At 53.8% G+C, this 7,734-nt stretch overlaps 1 pseudogene; it reads right to left on the bottom strand.

The window, feature by feature from the left end:
- Positions 1 to 494: 494 nt before the first annotated feature.
- LOC121836683 lies at positions 495 to 1,536 on the bottom strand (annotated as a pseudogene).
- Between the last annotated feature and the right edge of the window lie 6,198 nt (positions 1,537 to 7,734).

Below are 7,734 nucleotides of genomic sequence, written 5' to 3'. Positions count from 1 at the left end.
AAATCGACTGTCGCTTGTGCACTTAGTGTGCACATGTCACTGTCGATAGGAAAGGGGATTGGGTGAAAAAGAAAGGATAGAAAGAGAGAGGATTAGGTTTGGGGGGGGGGGGGGAAGCCAGGTGCAGGGGGATGTCCTGGCCGTCGCCGGCATGTCGAGTCATAGGACAACCCAAGCCTCAGAACGCAAAGCCTGTCGAAGTTTGATTTGGAGCCGTCTTAGGGCGAATAGCTAAATATCTTAAAGCTGCGTTGGCTGGTAACTGTGCTTCAAGGCTAATATCGGCACGAACGTTCGGTTGAAGGAATGACGTTTCTTGTCTTGGCTGAACAAGCTGTGTCTGAAATGCAGATTTTGTAATCATGAGCTGGAACGGTAGATTGGGTAGTCGTGCCTTGTTCTGGTGTGTTGGACTGTAGGTGGTCTCCTAAAGAATTTCTAGGAGTTCCCTGTCCTTCATGTAAGTTATTAGTTTTTTTTTTGTGCCATGTCTGTCACACCTCGCGTTGCCCGCGGATGCAGAAGGTCCTCCAGGCTATCACTGGAGAGTCCGAGGCGGGAATAGGCGTTATGGAGGGCAGTACGCTCGTCATTGTAGTCGGTGCAGTGTAGGAGGAGGTGCTCGGCGTCAGCAGTTTCCTGGCAGGTTTGGCAATTGGGGTTGAGATCAGGCCTGAAGCGATCTATCCATGCTGGTGTGAAAGCGCTTCCGGTCCGCAGACGGTGGAGCACCGCAGCAGTGTGACGATCCAACCCTCGTGGGAGACGGGCTGAGAACGTGCCGTCCGCCACTCTCGGGTCCGGATTCTGTCGTGTGATGGTTCGTCTCACCAGAAGCTTGGCGTCTGAGAAACGGGGAACTGTAAAAAGCGGACATCCGGGGTCTTTGTGAGCCTGCGCTGCTAGGGAATCGGCGACTTCGTTTCTCCTGATACCACAATGACTGGAGATCCACTGGAAGATAATCTCGTGGCCTTTCTCCCAGAGCTCGGCTGCATCTTGTGCGACTGACCGCGCCAGAGGCGTAGCCCTTTCTAGCCCCGATAGTAGCCCGAGAGCCGCTCTTGAGTCGCTCAGGACTACCCAGCTGAGCCCCCGTGCGCAGCCTGTCCGAATTCCCCAGAGGGCAAGTCGTATGGCCGCCAGCTCTGCAGTAGTAGAGGATGCCTGATGGGACAGGCGCTCGCGTATACCTACGGCTGCAGCCTTAAAGAAGGCCGCTGCTGTTGCTGTGCCTCCAGATGGGTCTACCGACCCGTCGGTAAAAACGCGTGTCCGCCCATCGTACTCCGCATCCAAGTGACTTTCCGTCAGCTGCCGAGCGGTTACCACTGCTGCGCTCTTCTTGGTCCGCAGCCCTGGTATGCTGATACTAACCCTCAAAGGGTAAGGATCTGTGTGTAGTGCTGGAAGTGGCGCTAGCGGTCCTGGTGTACCCGCGATGTCGCCTAAAGTGCAGAGCTGCGCTCCCAGTTCCGAATCTGTACGTTCGGCGATGCCTATCAAGAGCGTGATGGTAGAGTCGCAGTTGGTCATTCGGATGAGATGTCCGAGCGCTCGTTCTCGCAGAAGGTTTTCAACGGTATTCGTACCTGCTTCGGTAAGAGTGTGTCGTGACGATGCCGAACGGGGAACTCCGATGCAAATTCGTAGAGCTACGCGTTGCGCTCTCTCTAGGTTCTCGATCTGATTGCCGCTCAGTCGAATGAGCGGTAAGGCCTAGAGTGGGCGAGCCAGAATGAGACCCTTGTATAGCTGTAGTAGCATTTGTTGTGATGTGCCCCAGGTAGTTCCACCAAGCGCGCGGAGGATATTTGTGTGCGTTCGCATCCTCTGGAGCACCACCTGCGTTGCTGGGCCCCAGGATAGCCTCCAGTCCAAGGTGAGTCCTAGGTACGTGACTGCCTTCTCCACTCTCACCGGGACATCTCCGATGAACGGGGTCGGTTGGAACTTTGAGGGTCTCCTTGGTGCGTAGCATAGAGCAACAGTCTTTTCTGTCGATGTTGTCAGACCCAGTTGATGCAAGTGGTACACAGTGTTTGTAAGTGCTCTCTGGAGGGCGCGTGCCATCCGCTGCCTACGGTAGCCTGGGGCCGTGGACCAGAGCGCCACGTCGTCCGCATAGACAGCCATGCTTATCGGGAGTGCTGGTTCCTCGCCTACTCTTGCTGCGGCTGGGAGTGATGCAATCGCCAGTGCAAACAGGAGCGGACTGACTACGCTCCCTTGGGGAATGCCATGGTCGACTCGTCGGGGCTTGCTCAGCGCTCCGCCGACCTTTACGCACATGGTGCGTTCAGTAAGGAATGCGCAAATGTAGTTAAGAGGTCGTCCACATACCCCGAAACGACGCAGGGCTGAGATGATGATTCGGTGCGGGAAGGCGTCGAAGGCTTTGCGGACGTCTAGGAATACGGCCATCGCCGATCAACCTTGTGCTTTGGCCTCCTCCAGCGAGCTGGTGATGTCACCAATCGCGTCCGCGGTGCTCCTGTGGTGGCGGAACCCCGAGAAGCAGTCTGGCAGAGCCCCGGCCGCCTCAAGGTGGTAGACTAGGCGACGTAGCACCATTCGTTCCATCACTTTGCCGAGGCATGATGTCAATGAGATGGGCCTATAGGAGCTTAGTTGGTCTTGGGGTTTCCCGGGTTTCAGTAGTGGTACCGTGGTTGCTTCTCTCCACGCTTCCGGTATTTTAGAGGTCCTCCACACATGATTGATTAGAGTCAGCATTGCTGGGACAGCCGACTCGTTAACGTTTCTCAATGCTTGGTTGGTGATTCCGTCTGGGCCTGGGGCCGCACGGTGTCTCGGGAGAGCATCGAGAACGTGCTGCAGTTCGTGCGGGGTGAAGTCTTCGTCTGGCTGCTGCATGGGGGTCGCTGTTGGGTGACGAAACTTGCTCCAACCCTGGGGGGGTGGGCTGGCAGCCGGCAGTGGTGGAACCTCAGTAAATGCATCCGCGAGTAGTTCGGCCATCTCTGTTGATTGAAGGTTCATTGCCACGGCCATTCCAAGGACAGGGTTTTGGGGAATTGGGCGACCTGCTAGTGTTCTCGCCATCCGCCAGGCCCGGCTTCCTCCGGCTGGTTTGTCTAAGGTGGTGCATTTGAGGCGCCATTGTCGGCGTGCTAGTTTTTTACCGTGCCTCCTGAGCTTGGCATCCAGTCGCCGGTATGCCAGTACATTTGCCGGATCTCCAGTGGCCCATGACCGTCGCTGGGCGCGACGTCTTTTTGCCCGCAGTTCTAGCCATTTGAGGTCGGGGTTGGGACGTGTTGCTGGCACTCTGACTTCGTGGGTGACCTTTTGGAGGACGCGGGAGAGCGTTTCCGGGGTGAAGGATCGTCCTTCTTCCAGCGCTTCTTCGAGCGGGGTACGGAAGGGATCCCAGTCGACGACGCGGCAAGTCTTCAGAGGAGCTTTTGGCGGCCTCCCGATGACAATGGGTAGATGATCACTTCCCCGGCTGTCTGCCTGAGGAGTTGCATTGAGACGTAGGGCCCAAGTCGTGAAAGTCAGATCAATTACGCTTCCCGTCACTCCAGGCCGTACAAATGTCGGGTTCCCACTTCTAATATTTCTGAGGTCGAGCCTATCTAGCATTGCCTGTAGCTCTCGACCTCGCCGAGAGTCCTTTCCGTTCCCCCAGGACTGTGAATGGGCATTGAAGTCACCGGCAATTATAACCTCTCCCTTGGCCCGTGCGCGAATGTCCGCGAGTACGTGGACATCTCAAGGTACATTAGGGGCCACGTATGCCGAGACGATGGTCAGGTAACGTTCTCCAAATTCCAATTTTACTGCCACAAAATCTGCTCCTTCACTGCAAAGATCGCTGAGGTCTATCTCTATCTGTCGTAGGTTTCGTCGAACTAGGAGGGCTGCTCGCGGTGTCACGCCCGCCACCAGAGGCCTGCTGCAGTAAACTACGTGACCCGCAATGCGTATGCTGCCGGCTGGCATTCTGGGTTCCTGGAGGGCTACAGCATCGTAGGCGTAGTGTAAAAGGTGGTCGCGTAGCTCTGGGAGTCTCGTTCTCAAGCCGTTACAGTTCCACTGGAGGGCGGAACAGGTGAGAGGCTGGGGGCGGGCTGTAGGTCTTCTACTAGCGTCCCCAATCGTGGATTTCTGTGGATTGGTAGTTAAAGCTTTCTCTTGGATTGATACCCAAGATTGGTCTTTGGATCGGGCTTCATTGCTGTAGTAGAAAAAAGAAGAAAATATCTGTACCTCTAGAGGAAAGATGTTAGATTTTTGTATCACTGCAGTCCGTCTCGCCTGTAAGAGCTCAGGGAAACGAGTTTGAAGGTTATTTATATTCCTCTCAGGTATGAATGAATGTTTTTGGTGACGAACGCGCGTAAGTTGCTTGCTGCACTGGTTCCCTCCCAGTTTCACAGTGATCTCACAAGTGGAAGTATCATTTGAAGAAATGTAAGTATGCAACGTTACCATTCCAAATTCACTGTTGCTAGCAGCGTGCAAGCCATGTTAGTTGCTGCCTTAAGAAGAGGAATCCAACCCTGGCTTGATGGTGTCGTTCTTGGTGGTGGTGAACGGGACCTCTCCGAAGAACGTTGGTGGTTGGCACCTTTAGACACTGTGGCCTCAGTAGTGGTTTCTTGTGGTCTTTCGTCTAAATTCTGCCCATTGTTGGTAATGCCTGCCCTTGGCTTGCCTTTTCCCTGTCCCTTTGAAATAGAAGCGTATGTGTCTTGGTTCTGTCCCTGCTTCCCGGTTTCCCCGGCCGCAGACATCTGGGGAAGTGGAGGAAACTCATCTCTGCCCTTTGTTGGGTTCTTGTAAGGCGACTTTGGCGGTGCGAAAGTCGACCGCGTGATGCCTAGCATAGTTGCGAGTTTTCCTTTCTTTTCTCCATTTTGGGCAAGATGGAGATTTGGCAGAATGGGCTTCACCACAGTTTACACACTTCTCTTGTGCGGTACAGGATTTTGTATCTGGATGAGTGCCACTGCAACGGTTGCAGAGAGGAGCGTTTTTGCAGGATGCCTCGCGATGCCCGTAGCGACAGCATTTGCGGCACTGTATAGGGCGCTCTTTGAACAGGGTCACGGGATGACGCACAAGGCCAAGGTAGACAAAATTTGGTAGTGCTGTACCGCAGAAGGAGATCTTCATTGCTGAGCTCTGCCCAAGTCGACGAAGTCTTGCTACCCTATTTTCCGGAGATCTTAAATACTCCCAGACATCTGCTTCGGACAGCGCGGTGTCCACTTCTGTGATTACGCCTACAGCGTAATGCCGAGGAAGTGGTTCGTATGCTCTTACTGGAATCCCACATAGCTTCTTGCAGTCTAGAAGAGCACGCGTCGTCTGTCCATTACTTGTATCGACTGCTATGAGGTTCAGCCGTCTGTTGTACCTTATTTCTATGATGCATTCTGGGCAGAGTAAGTTCAGAGCATCGTTTTACTTTTAGACTCCTCAATGACGTAATTAGAGTGTCTTCGGCAGCTGGTACAAAGATAACCGTAAGACCTTCTGTCCTTAGGGTGCCTGTCCGGATTGTGCCCGTGCTGTTGCTTGAATTCGAGCTAGGTTTTTTCCGCTTTTTTGATGTCTTTGCTGGGGTCCAGCCTTCGTCATCGATGTCGGACATTTCCTTGTCATTAGGGGGAATTATCACCTGCCGCTGGGATGTGGTAGTACCCTGATCCTCTAGAGTGGGACCCATAGCAAGATTTCCAGTCAGGCTGTTGTTATCAGCTTCTGATGCGGATATTGAGTCACCGCATATGGAGGAAGGCGGACTGTACCTTTCGGTGGTGGCCTTGTGATTCGAATGCAGTGAAGATAACGTGAGGGACATGGCGAGGTCGATTCACTTGCACTGGGAATGACCCAGTGCGGGGAAACCCGCCAGTTGATGACCGGATAAGCGTTCTTCAATGTTAATTTAATTTCTGGCTATTAAGGCAGCTGATAACAATAAATATTCGGTTTCAACCGAACGAGGCTAGAAAAGTGCAAACTTCTTAGAGACAGTTCGTCTTCCTCCTCCTACACGCAGCGCATTCCTACAAGCAGCGGGCTACGGCTTCCTATCGCGCACGGCGCTCCGGCATTGACATCACGCTCCCCCCACTGCGCAGGCGCGGCGAACCCCACTGGCTCCACGGCTTCCTTGACGAAGCATCTGCGTTGCTGCGAATTTAACTGACGTTCCGCTGCTACAGACAGTTGCAGACAGCACCGGCTTCGCTGCATGGGACCAGTAAATGCTTTCGCATTAAAATACTGCACGGCGCATATACGTGTCTGTACAACGCTCGTTATGTATAGCACGCTTCGTTTGGGCGCGATATCTCGTGAGAAAGGTGGGTACTATACGTAGCGCGTGCGTTGTACGCTTCGGGCTAAAAGACGACGGACGCGATCGTGGGCAGGGGGCGTTTCACTTCCAGAGTTTGAATCTACGTGTCTGGACAGCGCGGGGCGGCTGAAAGGACGGCGCTGGGGAGAGCGAAACTGCCGCGGGCCGTGAGTTTTTGCGGGAGGCGTTGACGCGGCGGACCTGCCTCGAAAAACAATGGAGTCTTCTCTGCAGCGTGCGCTGGCGTTGCTTTTACAGGATGACGCCAGCTTCCCGGTTTCGGGGCGGGCTGGTCCTTTCGCGAGACGGCTTCAAAATGCGCCGTACACAAATCCGCCCACAGTCGGGAGAAACCAGAGACGCACGCGAGGCCTGGGCGGCGGATCTTCTTTCGTTCAGAACGCTTCGGCGGGTTCCCCGTTCGTAGGGTGAACAATATTTCTCCCGGCAATCGGAAAGGGGGAGGGGGGGGGGGGGGGGGGAGGAGCGAACGAGACAAACAAGTTTCGAAGCCATTATAATCCGACCCAGAGGAAACCTTTGTCCATTGAACCCCGAAACGAGAATTGTGTTTTATTGTCCCTGGCAGGACGAGACACGCGCAGGGCGTTTCCTGAAATGCCCGGCCTCTTCGTTGCCTTCCATCGTGCTTTGGTTGCGTGTGCAGGCATAACGGTCACAAGACTCGGGTGCTGTCGAAGGTAGAAATCTCGCGTTGGAGGCGGCGCGAGTGAAATATCTCTCTGCCGTTTTTATCTTTTTCTTAGCGGAGAGATGTTTTGGAGGTGCCCTCGTACAATTCTCTTTCTTGATGTCATTACCTCGCGAACAACAAATTCGATAGTGCTTGTGATGAGCATGGTGGAAGCTTGAAATCATAGCGCTCTAAAAGTAACACCACTAACACCGTCAAAATGAAAGTTCTTTACATTCCTCCTATTTCTGTTGGCGAGAAAGCTTTTGGTGATGACATAGTCAACACTCGGCCAATCGACAAAGGTCACCACAGCGACGCTTTCGATGGCTCACGTCGCCAATACGAAGTGTTCACTGGTGGCCATAGCTGTGCGCGCAACTGCTGGGCGGGTGCTGATGGTGAGCTTCCACAGTTCTTTTGCAACGTGTATTCCCCCCCATAGAGGGTGCCGTTTTGAGCAACCTACGGACCTATTGCTAAATTACACAAGAATCAAGAAGCATGCAGGGAACGTAGTTACACGCAGTGCGTGCTGGCGCTGGCAGTAATTTTTGTAAAGCGAAAATCTAAAACAAGTGGCAGTTCGCTCGTGCGTCCGCAACCGCCTTTTTATTATTTATTTAAAATCGTTAATACAGGTAAGGCGAGCGAGCGCAGCGCGTGTAACTACGTTCCCTGCATGCTTCTTGATGCTCGG

Source organism: Ixodes scapularis, unplaced genomic scaffold, assembly GCF_016920785.2.
Source record: "Ixodes scapularis isolate PalLabHiFi unplaced genomic scaffold, ASM1692078v2 PGA_scaffold2__306_contigs__length_199485367, whole genome shotgun sequence".
Classification (NCBI taxonomy): domain Eukaryota; kingdom Metazoa; phylum Arthropoda; class Arachnida; order Ixodida; family Ixodidae; genus Ixodes; species Ixodes scapularis.
This window is presented reverse-complemented; position numbering and strand designations above follow the sequence as displayed.